The following is a 13,754-nucleotide window of genomic DNA, read 5'->3' on the forward strand; positions in this document are numbered from 1 at the left end:
TTGAACAAAGTGCTGGCCAGGCCCAGTGCCAGGTCTCTCCAGTACAAAAGCCCTTGGTCCTTGTCCTTGGGGGCTCCCGAGGCACAGCCTTTTCTCTCAGAACCACAGGAGATGCAGGTTCCTGGCAGCTACTACTTCTCTGGTGGTAGAGCTGGACGAGGGGGGATTCTTGGGGCAGAATTCATTCTACAGATATTGGTTGAACACCTACTATGTGCCAGATGTGTTGTTGTTAGGTGCCATTGAGTCAGCTCCAACTCATAGCGACACTACATACAACAACATTGCCTGATCCTGTGTCATCCTCACAGTCGTTGCTATGCTTGAGCCCATTGTCGCAGCCACTGTGTCATCCATCTCATTGAGGGTCTTCCTTTTTTTCGCTGACCCTCTACTTTACCAAGCATGATGTCCTTCTCCAGGGACCGGTCCCTTCTCATAACATGTTCAAAGTACGTGAGACAAAGACTTGCATCCTCACTTCTAGGGAGAATTCTGGCTGTACTTCTTCCAAGACAGATTTGTTTGTTCTTCTGGTAGTCCATGTCAATATTCTTCACCAACATCATAATTTAAAGGCATCAATTATTCTTTAATCTTCCTTAATCATTGTCTAGCTTTCTCATGCATATGAGGTGATTGTGCCAGGTACCAAACTACTTTTCATTAGGGGGATGGGGACAAGGTAGTGGTGCCAAATTTATTGATTTTCAGGAAACCTAGTTCTGACCATGATTGGGGCCCAAGTTCTCGCAAGCCCCAGAGGGTCCAGAAGTAAAGGAGAGAGTGGTTCCTGCCTGCACACCACTGAAGGTGGGCACATCTCCTAGCATGTGGCTCCACACTTTGGGCCCAGGGCCCACAGCCCGAAGATATCAGTTGGCAGCTCGTTCTCTTTAAAAAGTCATGCAGATAGTTAAATGCAGCTTCCTCAGTAGATTCTGGGGACCGATGGGGGTGAGGGGAGCAGAGATAACCATGGGTCTTGAAAGTGGTTCCATCAGGTGTCTCTTTTTGTTCCCCATTCAAATTGGGAAATTCATTAGTGCACGCCCTGAACAGAGCTATTTAATAAATACTGATCATCTACTAACTTAAAGGTTGGGGGTTTGAACCTACCCAGTGGCACCACAGAAGAAAGGCCTGGCAATCTGCTTCTGTAAAGATTATCACCAAGAAAATCCTATGGAGCAGTTCTACTCTGTAACACGTGGGGTCACTTGTGCAACCTTAAGAGTTTGGACATTTTCATTGATCCAGGTCAAGGATTCCCAAGCTTCTGCTCTAAGGAGCTACTTTATTTTTCCTGAAATGCGATTTTAGCACTAGAAGAAGGTCCTTAGCATGCAATCAGCTCACCAGGATCTGTGCCAGCTCCTTCTCCTGGGAATATCCTTGGAGAAGAGGGACTGACAGTAGTGGCCTTCCTACATGGCAACAATCTAGGGTCCACAATGGACCGACATCATTCATGGCCTGCTGAATCCCCTGGTCTGAGACTTACAATCATTGCAGAGCAGTGTGGGCTGTCTTCACCTTGGCCATGTGGCAGGACACTCTGGGAGTATGTATGGAATCCTTGGAGGGTCCCTAACTTCTTCACCAACTCTCTCTCGGTCATCTCTTGTGTAGAGGTACAAGTGTCTTTGCAGACCTCTGAACGAATAACCACAGACTCTCTGGGTTAGCCTGATTCTTAAACAGATCAGTATCTCAAAGCTACAAAACTCTTTACGACCCATCCCCTGACACTAGAAAGGGTCACTCTTTGCTTCTCTGTTGGGATTGGTTCCTGGAGGCCGGAGCACATGCTCCCCAGTTCCATCCATCCCTCCTCCGGGCAAGCACTAAAACGTTTCCTTATGCCTCCTCCTGGTATGTGCTTATGGAGCACTCATGGTTTTTTTATGCCCACAAAGTCTGGAGCTGATTAGTTTTTTTGTGCCTGCATTACAACACGAAGAATCTAAAATTCAGAGAGATTAAATACATTGTCGAGGACAATCACAACAACTTTGTCCACTAAGTAATTCAGCCTCCCTTACAAAACTTATTTAAACCAGCACAGAACCTGAGGTCAGGCCCCTGGCAGAAACTAGACAAAAGGAAAAAGAAACCAGACAACAAGCAAGTGAATAGTTTAGCCAAAGAGTAAAATGAGACTAGTAACTCTGACCCAGTCCTCTTTTGAATTAGGGATCTTTTATACCACTGAGATGTATTCACTGTGTTACTGGTGTTTTCTAAACCCAGAAACCCAGTGCCATCGAGTCGATTCCTAGCAAGCAGAGTGGGAAAGGATCTATAGGCCAGAGGAATATATAGCTATTTGTTGGTATAGTCAAGTCTTTCTGGTTGGAAAGAAGAGAAAACTGATAAGGGTGTTCATGGTTCATCCCATAAAGGAGGTCGGTGCATAATACAGTTTATTGGGTGCTTACTGTGTTTTTTTACTGTGTGCTGGGATGTGTGCTAAGAGTTTTATGTGCATTAGCTCATGCAAGTTTCACTATAGCTCTATGAAGTGGGTATTGTTATTTGAGGACCCAGCAACTTCTGGGGGCTAGGCTTGGTTCATGCCTCTGAGGTCCATTAAATTGCTCACATCAGCAAACCCGGCCTTTCTGGTACCTCAGAGACTCCCATCACTGGCATAAGATGCTGACTTTGTGCAACATCCTGCCTGCGAGCACCCCTGGGACTTACTGCAGCACTCATGCCCAACCTGTGCCATTCACCTGAAGATAAATGTGCCTTGATCCAGCTCTAGGGTAAATGACCTGTAGAAGGCTGAGGACAAATATAGCTACTCCTTTTGGTGTAGGCGGCAAAGGGTGTTCTTGTGCCTGATAAATACACAAGGAATTTAATTATCTGATGAGGAAGAGCTCCAGGGCTGCCCACGCTTGCTGCAAATCCAGCCTAGGAAGAAGAATAAGGTTATGAAACCTCAGGAGTTTAGTCGATTGGGCAACACACTTACCCACCTCCTTGGCCTCACTCTAGGGCCAGCAAATGCATATTTCTCCGGGGCCATCACTGTTTCAGCATTAGGGTCGGGAGAGGGCCTATGAAAGAACTGAGGTGCAGAGAGGTTATGAGAGGTAACACACAGCTAGATAAGAGTCAGAACCAAGACTGGATCCCTGGGTTCTGACCCTTGTTACAACCACAGTCATGACAATAATACCCAACATTTAGAGGAAACATACCACACGACAAGCCCTGCTCCCATATTAATGCATTTAATCCTCTCAGCAACGCTGTAAGGTAAAAACTGTTATCTCTATGTCACCGATGAGGAAACTGAGGCACAGATAAAGTGACTTGCCCGAGGTCACACCATCTAGATGGACCTTTGAATCCCACTTGCTCCTGCAAAGCTTTACCCTCCATGGTGCCCGGAGAGGAGTGGCTAATGATTCAGGGCATTTTTCAGGATCCAAAGTGCACAGGGGTGTGCCCGTCCTGCTGGTTCACCGTGCACTTGCTGTTTTATGGACAGTCATAAACGTCCTGTGGCCATAAAGGACATGGCTTATTAGACTCTCGGAGGCATGTCCATAGACACACAGCCAACCTCGGTGGAAGTGCAGGCACTTCCTTGTGTGTCCAAGCTTGTCTCACATACCCTACAGCGCCGGGGTGCAGGTGCCCACTACCTCCCAAGGTTGCAAGTCTGGTGGCCCTTTTCTCCATGCCTTCCTTCTCCCCAGTATTTCTGATTTTAGACCTCGCTTGGATGTTTTTTTGGATGTTACTTTCTTTGAAAAGCCTTCTCTGACTCCCCCCTCCCATTTCAAAAGACCATATTGGGCAGTGGTTAGGAGCATGACTTGGCTCAAATCAAGATTACTAGCTATATGACTTTGCGAGAGGTACTTAAATTCTCTGTGCCTCAGTTTCCTCATTTGTAAAATGAGATGACAATAAGATTAGATGAGTGGGTGTGCATGAAGCAGGTAGTAAACCCAATGCAAATGTGGCTCTCACTATTCCTGAGTCCCTGGCACCCAGACTTACCCTGACACAGCAGTGGTCTCTGCTTCACCACGGTGAACTCCTTGAGGGCAAGGACTGGGTCTTATTGTAGCCCTAGGGCCCAGCGACAGACTGGTACTCAGTAAGTGACTTCCCTTTTAGTAGGCAGATCATTCTTGAATATTTGCACTGAGTGAAAACCAAAACCAAACCAAACCCACTGCCATAGAGTCGATTCCTACTCACAGCAACTGTATAAGACAGAGTAGAACTGCCACACAGGGTTTTCAAGGAGTGCCTGGTGGATTCAAACTGCTGACCTTTTGGTTAGCAGCCTTAACTCTTAACCACTACACCACTGGAGTTTCCAACTGAGGGAGGAAAACATAAATAACCCAAAATAGACAACGTTCCTGCTTGGTTACATTATCCCACAAGATGGCTGCACTCCTAAAATAGTGGGAAAGCGCAACCACTTAATGCATTCCAAAGCTCAAGAGAAAGGATTTTTTTATTTTCCTCTGGTGTAGGTTTAACCTTCCAAGGTTGTTTTTACTCACCTCCCTTGTAAATTTATGGGGGCAGATGATTCATATGCTGTCTTTTGCACATAATTCCTTAAAGGGGAAACCACCCTGGTTTTCTCATAGTTGATCAAACTACTTTGTTAAATTAACAGAAGCCAGCTCCCTGACCTGGGTGAGTGCATTATGGTGACCCCCAAAGCAGAGAAGAGTGTAGAGAGATGGCATCTGTGGAGTCACAGGAGATACCTCTGGGCCTGAAAATCAGACCCTACCTTGCAAGGTAGTGGTGAAGATCGAAGAGATATGGAGAGTTAAGTAGCTTGGAAAAGGTAAATGTGTCTCACTAATGAGAGGCAGGATTATCCTAACATTTCTTCACAATGCACCTTTGGACATCTGACACCCTCCAACTGAGCTCCTGGCTCAGGTCCCTGAGGCTGGCTGCCTAGCTTGAGGGAAGTGATGGCCTCCCTGCCAGCCTTTGTCAGGAGGGGTTGTAGCCAGGGTTAGAGGAGAGGCTCCTCCTGGTTTCACCAGTTGTCTCCAAGCCAAGCCCTTGCTTTGCAGAATGTTTTCTCCACCCTATCAACTCAAAAATGAGCTGGGGGAAGGGGTGAGAGGGTGGGGACCAGGGCAGAGAAGGTGGTCTCTCCCTCCTTATCTGCAGGAAAAACCTTCTCAGAGAGCAGGTACAAGGGCAGGCAGTTCAGAGCATAAACTAGGCACACCCCTCTCAGTGGACTTTGCTGCCTGCTGCACAGCCTGCCGCCCCGCCAGGTCCCCCAGGCCTACTCTTTAACCCCCTCAACTTGCTTTGCTCCCTCTCCCTCCTTCCCTGTTTTTTCTCCTTTAAAACCTTTCCTGCAAAGAGGCCACAATATCCTCCAGACAGCTTACTTTGCTCTTGGCCTCTCTCCAGACATTTGTTTCCATTTCCCCTCCAAGAAGAGAGTGGGGAGGGGAGAGGGGCGGACAGGGAGCTAAGGAGAGAGAGAGCTACAGAGCAGCAGACCCCTCCGCAGTGTTTTCTTTGAAACATGAACATTGCCAGTGGGGGTTTACTTCGGCCTTTTCAGAAAGCCTGTCCCGGTTTCTCCTGCTGTTGCCTTTTAATCCTGGCTGTTCTCAGCCAGGAGTGAGCCTGCCGTATCGGGATCTTGAACTCAGGTGAACAAAAAACAGCCTAAGCCTGTACCTTCTGTACGTTCTCACATGCACACACACTCACAAGCACTCACATACACTCTCACACATACACACATTCTCAGACTCACATTCACAAGCACTCATATATGTATACACTCTCATGTATTCACAAGCACTCACATACACACTTGCACACATATCTATGCACACACACTCATACATCCATGCATGTGTGCATATGCTCACATATTCTCACACTCACAAGCACTCCTGCACACACTCACACACATTTACACAAGTGCACCCTCATGCATGCACACTCACACACACCAGCATTCATACACATGCTTGCACAGGAGGACACATACACACTCATACACATGTGTGCACACACACACTTACAAGCACACATACACATGCTCACACACATTTACACAGGTGCACCCTCACATCCACATACACACATGCACACTCACACACATATACACGCTTGCACAGCAGCATGCACACACTCATACACACATGTGCACACATACACACTCACAAGCACTCATACATACAAGTGTACCCTCACACACCCTCATATACACGTGCACACCCCAAGCACTCATACAATGCTTGCACAGTAGTGTGCACACACTCACACCCCCACAGAGGCAAGACCGCAGGCCCTCAACTACTACTCTCCCCCATATATCCCTCCCCAGTTGTGCACACACCTATACATGGAGAGGCCTCTTTATGTGCTCACGCCTCTGAGGCACAGGGTCCCACTCACAGATGGGGACACACCAAAAACCTACATACCCTCTTCATGCCCAAACAGAAGTCTCCTACCCATGTGCATATCACCCCCTTCCTCTCCTGTCTGACACAATCTGTCCCTCTGCCTCCATCACGGTCACTCTCTCTCTCTGTCCCTTAATGTCTCTTATTTTGTCTTTTTTTCCTCTGTTTGTCTCTTGGTCTCTGCATCTCTTTCTCTCTCTCTCACACACACACACACACACACACACACAAACTTTGTTCCTCAGTATTTCCACGGAAGTAAAGGGCGTGTATATGAACCAAGCAAACCAAGCTAAATAAATACAAAATACATGTAATAAAATATCCGATTTTATGCAAATAACAGGAAACCAAATTATAAATTCCTAAATAACAATTGTGATCTGAGGCATTAAGTGTCCTCCGTTATTCTTTGTCCTTCCACCAGCCCCTCAGCCCCCTTAATCACAAATCAGAGCCCCTCAGTTTCAAAGACTACAAAACTGGGATGGATTTATTCATGAACACACGTGAGAACCTCACTTCACGCCTTCCCCAGGACATCCAGTCGTACTCAGATGAGACACTGAAGGGCAGAAGTGCTGCCTTAACGGGCTGGGCACAAGAGCCAGACCCCAGGGCCATTACTGGAACCAGTAGGCCAGCCAATAAGTCAGACATGTACTGTCGTCTTCCCAGCACATAGGCCTTTCCCTTCCCCAAACCCTCAGATATTATTCCATCCCACTCCCAATCTGGGGCATCACCTACCCCATTATGAGGGTCATAGGAAAAATTACCCCCTCCAGGTTAGAAGTCTCTAACTAAAAGCAGACCCTAAGACCCACTACTGCTGCTGTTGGAAGATCAGAGAAAGAAAAAGGGAAATGAAGTACGTTCCTTTCACCCTGCCCAGCTTTGTGGGCCAGAGATATAGACAGAGACAACAGCTCTCCAAAGTCCTCCTAGGGCTCTGAAAGGGAGAAATAAGAGACCTTTTTTTTCCTTGGTTTCTGGAATTGAAGCTACCTTCAGGTAAGGGAAGAGTAGCTAAATGTTAGTTTAATGTGTCCGTGATGATTCCTGGGTCACAAGAAACAGAAACCATGAAAGGTTATTGGAAGGCCATGGGGGAGCTCACAGAGTCAGAGAAAACTTAAGAAGTACACTTTGGATAGAACTGTTATCGTGTGCTGTCGCGTTGATTCCGACTCATAGCGACCCTGTTGGACAAAGTCAAACTGCCCTACAGGGTTTCCTAGGCTGAAATGTCTCTTTTTTTTTTTTAATTGTTCTTTAGATGAAGATTTACATCTTCTGCCTTCTAGTCCTTGCTCCTGGGTTGTTGTGCCCCTTTAGTCTCATTTGTTTTATGGGCCTGTCTAATCTTTGGATGAAGGGTGAACCTCAGGAGTCACTTCATTACTGAGCTATAAGGGCGTTTGGGGGCCATACTCTCGGATTTCTCCAGTCTCTGTCAGGCCAGTAAGTCTAGCCTTTTTTTGTGAGTTAGAATTTTGTTCTACATTTTTCTCCAGCTCTGTCCAGGACCCCCTATTGTGATCCTTCTCAGAGCAGTCAGTGGTGGTAGCCGGGCACCATCTAGCTGTACTGGACTCAGTCTGTTGGAGGCCGTGGTAGATATGGTCCATTAGTCCTTTGGACTAATCTTTCCCCTGTATCTTTAGTTTTCTTCATTCTCCCTTGCTCCTGAAAGGGCGAGACCAATGGAGTATCTTAGATGTCCACTCACAGGCTTTTAAGACTCCAGACACTACTCACCAAAGTAGAATGCAGAACATTTTCTTTATACACTATGTTATGCCTGTTGAGCTAGATATTCTCCAAGACCATGGTCCCCACAGCCCTCAGCCCAGCAATTTGGCCCCTCAGGGAGTTTGAATGTGTCTATGGAGCTTCTATGACCTTGCCTTATACAAGTTGTGCTGGCTTCCCCAGTGTTGTGTACTCTCTTACCCTTCACCAAAGTTACCACTTATCTATCTACTGTCTATTTAGTGTTTTTCCATCCCCACCCCTCCCCTCCCTCGTAACGTTTTCATGAGTTTTTACAGTAGTGGTCTCATATAATATTTGTCCTTTTGTGATTGACGTATTTCACTCAGCACAATGCCCTCCAGATTTATCCATGTTATGAGATGCTTCACAGGTTCATCATTGTTCTTTATCATTGTGCAATATTCCATTGTGTGTTTGTACCATAGTTTGTTTATCCATTCGTCTGTTGACGGGCATCTAGGTTGTTTTCATCTTTTTGCTACTGTGAACAATGCTTCAATGAACATGGGTGTGCAGATGTCTATTCATGTGACAACTCTTATTTCTCTAGGATATATTCCTAGGAGTGGGATTGCTGGATCATATGGCATTTCTATTTCTAGCTTTCTAAGGAAGCACCATATCATTTTCCAAAATGGTTGTATCATTTTGCATTCCTGCCAACAGTGCATAAGTGTTCCGATCTTCCTGCATAGGCTGAAATCTTTATGGGGGCAGACAGCTGGGTCTTTTCTCCCACAGAGCAGCTGGTGTGTTTGAACCACAGACCTCTCAGTTAGCATCTGTGTGCTTAGCCACTGTACCACCAGGGCTCCTTCCTTTGGATAGAATTACCCATTACCCATTGCTGTCGAGTCGATTCCAACTCAGAGCAACCCTATAGGACAGAGTAGAACTGGTCCATAGGGTTTCCAAGGAGCTGCTGGTGGATTCGAACTGCTGACCTTTTGGTTAGCAGCCATAGCTCTTTGTAGCTCTTAATCACTACACCACCAGGGCTCCCCTGGATAGAATAGGAATAGGTTTCTATTCCAATTCCTTGGATAGAATAGGAACTAGAAAAATGCCAAAGATATAATCGAGGTTCTCTAGGACATCAAGAGGAATGAGCTGCATCTATTTTTTCAGTCCTGTATCGCTCTGATTCAAATCTCAGGACAAAAGCTTATGATCATGGCCTAGCTCAGGTCATCTTGATTTATGGTCACCAAGATTATACTCAGTAAAAAAAAAAAATTAGTGCCTAAGGAAGGGAGGAATTTTCGAAGCAAAGTTAATGAACAGTTGTCCTAGGGAGGGAGAATGGACACTGGATAGGCAGAAACAAAAGATGACAACTGGAGAAGACTTCACATTTTACAATGTCCACGCAGTGACCATAACAGGCTGGTACACCCAATGAGGAGGCCTACCCAGTGCATGCCCAAAGGATTCCCAACTCCAATTAGGGTAGTGAGAAGAGCAGACCAGAACATTTGGTACATTAACTTGGCTCCAACCAACTTCAAGGAATTTAAGGTGGCTTTCTTTGCCTTTTTGTTTGTTTGTTTCTTTTGATAGCTTAATTTTGATTAATTTCGAATTTACAGAAACTTTGCAGGAGTAGTTTAAGAAACTCCCATGTACCCTTTACCCCGATTCACTAATTGTTTACATTTTGGCCCATTTGCCTTGTCATTCTCTCTATATATCGTCTGTGTGCATGTAGGAAAAAATATAGATATAGGTATTGGTATATTATTTTCTACTTCATAGCCACAGTACAACTATCAAAATCAGGAAACTCAACATTGATACAATAATATTACTTAATCCATAGCCTATATTCCAATTTAATAATCCCAGTAATATCCTTTATAGCAATTTTATTTCTTGGTCCAGGAGTCAACTCAGCTTCATGCATTACATTTAGTTGTCATGTCTCTTTAGTCTCTGTGGCAGAATTATTACACTCCTTCAGTTGAGAGGTGGGCCTATGTCCCCCCATGCTTTGGCCAGTAGAGCACTGTGTGATTTCCAAGGTTAAGTGATAAAAGGCCATGCAGCTTCTGCCTGGCTTACTGGAATACTTGCTCTTGGAAGTCCTGAGCTACCCTGAGGCTTCCATGATTTTTGAAACCCCAAGCCTCACAGAAAGGCCACATATAAGCACTCTCGTCGAGAGTCCCAGCTGAGCCCAGTTTTTGAGTCATCCCAGTCTAGGCATTGGGCATGCAAGTGAAGAAGCCTCTATGTGATTCCAGTCCTCAACCATTCGAGTAACCTCCAGCCACTTGAGTCTTCCTGGCTGAGGTCCTGGGTTATAGAACAGAAACACACCACTTCTGACTTACAGAAGCTAAGAGCACAAGGAAATGTTTTTACACCACTAAATTTGGGATTTGGTTGAACAGCAATAGAAAACTATAATAGTCACCTTCACCTGCAACGGTTCTTCAGCCTTTCTTTGTCTTTGTTGACAATGGCACTTTTGAAGAATACAGGCCAGTTATTTTGTAAATGTCCCTCAGTTTGGTTTCATATCATGTTTCCTCATGATTAGATTCATGTTATATAAAAACGGCACAGGGGCAGTGTCTGACCTTCTCTAACTTCACAAGGGGAAAAAGAATCAAGATATGATTCCTAGGCTGATTCCTGTGAGGCAGTGGTCAGTCACACCTCCTCTCTCTGCCATCTTTACCAATTCTGACACCAACTGTACCTCCCACAGCACTCTTTACTGGGTTCAGTAATTCATTGGAATGGCCACACAGAACTCACAGACCATTGTCATGATGGTGAGGTTTATTAGAGAAGTAACAGGTACAAGACTACCTCAGATGTGATGTTGTGTCCTTCTCAGTGAGTCATATCAGGAGGCACATGAGTGTAGGTTTATCCCAATGTTGGTGATATTCTCTTTGATCACTTGGTTAAGGTGATGGTCACCAGCTTTCTCTACCTTAAAGTTACTATTTTCCCTTCATAATTAATAAGTAATTAATACTTTGAGATTATGTAAATATCCTCTTACTCATCAAACTTTTACCCAGTAGTTTTAGCATTCATTGATGATTCTCTAATTTCATCACTACCTCTATATTTATTAGTTTGCATTTTCCTATGAGGAAAGCCTTTCCCCTTTCCTCCATTTACTTGTTTATTCATTTATTTATTTGTATAATTAAAGATTCACTGATTTTAATTTTATTCAGTAAGTTACGATCTATTAATATCATTATTTGTTTTGACACTCATTTTATCCCAGATCTGAACAGTGGCTCCCATGTTCGTTTGCTATGACTCCATCTTTTTGAGGTCTCCTTTACTTTCTGCCTCAATTCAACTTTCTAAATCAAAATGTTCTAGGCTCATCTTATGCTTTTTCTACCCTGTCCTGGAAATGGCCTTTCTCCAAGGACCCTTGATTCCTTTTAGAAGAGAATGGTATTTAGAACCAAAATTTGGGGGCTGGTATGTACATTCTTCCCAATGTTCATTGCTTCTAGGACCTCTCAGTGGATGGAACTAGGAATACACATACACATGCACCTATATTTATATTTATTTCTAGGTCTATAATTATATATAATTATATCCACATCTTTATATGTATATAAAGATACAAAAAAACGAAACCTATTGCCATCGAGTTAATTCTGACCCATAATGATCCTATGTGACAGAGTAGAACTGCCCCATAGGGTTTCCAAGAAGCTGCTGGTGGATTAGAACTGCAGACCTTTTGGTTAGCATCCATAGTGTTTAAACACTGCACTGCGAGGGCTCCGTATATATAAAGATAAAGACATTAAAAACCATGAGTTTATACTGACACCTCCTATTCCAATCCAACACCACAAGTTACATTCTAGTTTTTCCTCTTTTCGTATTTTTAATTCCTTTCTGCAACAGTGGGAAACCTGGCTCCCAGTTATCACTAATACATTTACTTATTTGCTTGAGCCTAGAGTAAACAAAAAGTAGCTTCACGGCCATCTAAGATGCATCAATTGGTCTCAACCTACCTGGAGCAAAGAATGAAGAATACCAAAGACATATGGTAAGGATGAGGCCAAGAGACAGAAACGGCCACACAAATCAGATACTACATCAGCCTGAGACCAGAAGAACTAGACAGTGCCCAGCTACCAGCAAACACTGCCCTAACAGAGAAAACAACAGAGAATCCCTGATGGAGCAGGAGACCAGTGGGATGCAGAGCTCAAATTCTCGTAAAAAGACCAGACTTAATGGTCTGGCTGAGATTAGAGGGACCCTGGAGGTCCTGGTCCCTGGACCCTTTCTTAGCCCAAGACTGAAACCATTTCCAAAGCCAATTCTTCAGACAGGGATTGGACTGGACTATAAGATAGATAATGATACCGGTGAGGAGTGAGCTTCTTGGCTGAAGTAAACACATAAGACTATGTGGGCACCTCTTGTCTGGAGGCAACATGAGAAGGAAGAGGCGGACAGGAGCTGGTTGAATGGACACGGGGAATACAGTGCAGAGAGAAGGAATGTGCTGTCTCATTAGGAGGAGAGCAGCTAGGAGTACATAGCAAGGCGTGTATAACTTTTTGTGTGAGAGACTGACTTGATTTGTAAACTTTCACTTAAAGCACAATAAATAAATTTAAAAAGTAGCTTCAGAATTGTTAATCCATACCACTGAGAAAAGTAAATCTACTAACTAAAGTTCAATACCCATTTATCATTTTTCAAAGTAAAATTTATACACAATGAAATGAACAAATCAATGAGTTTTGACAAATGCATACACTGATATAACCTACATCCCTACCAAAATGTATAGAACATTCCTGTAACTCCAGAAAGTCCCCCCCTTATTCCTGCTTCATAATCAAGCCCTCACCCAGAGGCAACTGCAGATCTGATTTCTGCTGCTACAGATTAGTTTTGCCTAAATTGGAACTTCACAAAGATGGAATCACACATACATACATGAACTCTTTTATATGTGGCTTCTTTCACTTGGCATGATGTCTGCACAAATTATTCATGTCGCTGCATGTATTGTAGTTTGTTACTTTTTACTGTAGTATGTCGTTGTTCTTGTTGTGTGCTATCGAGTCAATTCTGACTCATAGTGACCCTAAATGACACAGTAGAACTGCCCCATAGGATTTCCTGGATGGTAATCTTTATGGGAGCAGATTGCCAGGTCTTTTCTCCCACAGAGCAGCTGGTGGGTTCTAACCACCAGTCTTCTGGTTAGCAACCATGTGCTTAACCATTGTACCACCAGGGCTACTTTTGACTGCGATGTAGTAGTCTGTTGTACAAATATATCAAAGTTTGTTTATCTATTCTCTTTCTGGTAGACATTTGTGTTGCTTCTAGTTTGAGGCAATCATAAAAATAAAACTGCTATGAATGTTCTTAATCAAATCTTTTTGTAGATATAAGTTTTCATTTTCCTTTACAAACTATGTAGGAATGCAATTCCTGTAACATTGGGTAGGTATATGTTTAACTTTATAAGAAAATCCCAAACCTTTTTCCAAAGTGATTGCATCATTTTAC

This window comes from Loxodonta africana, chromosome 4, assembly GCF_030014295.1.
Source record: "Loxodonta africana isolate mLoxAfr1 chromosome 4, mLoxAfr1.hap2, whole genome shotgun sequence".
NCBI lineage: Eukaryota > Metazoa > Chordata > Mammalia > Proboscidea > Elephantidae > Loxodonta > Loxodonta africana.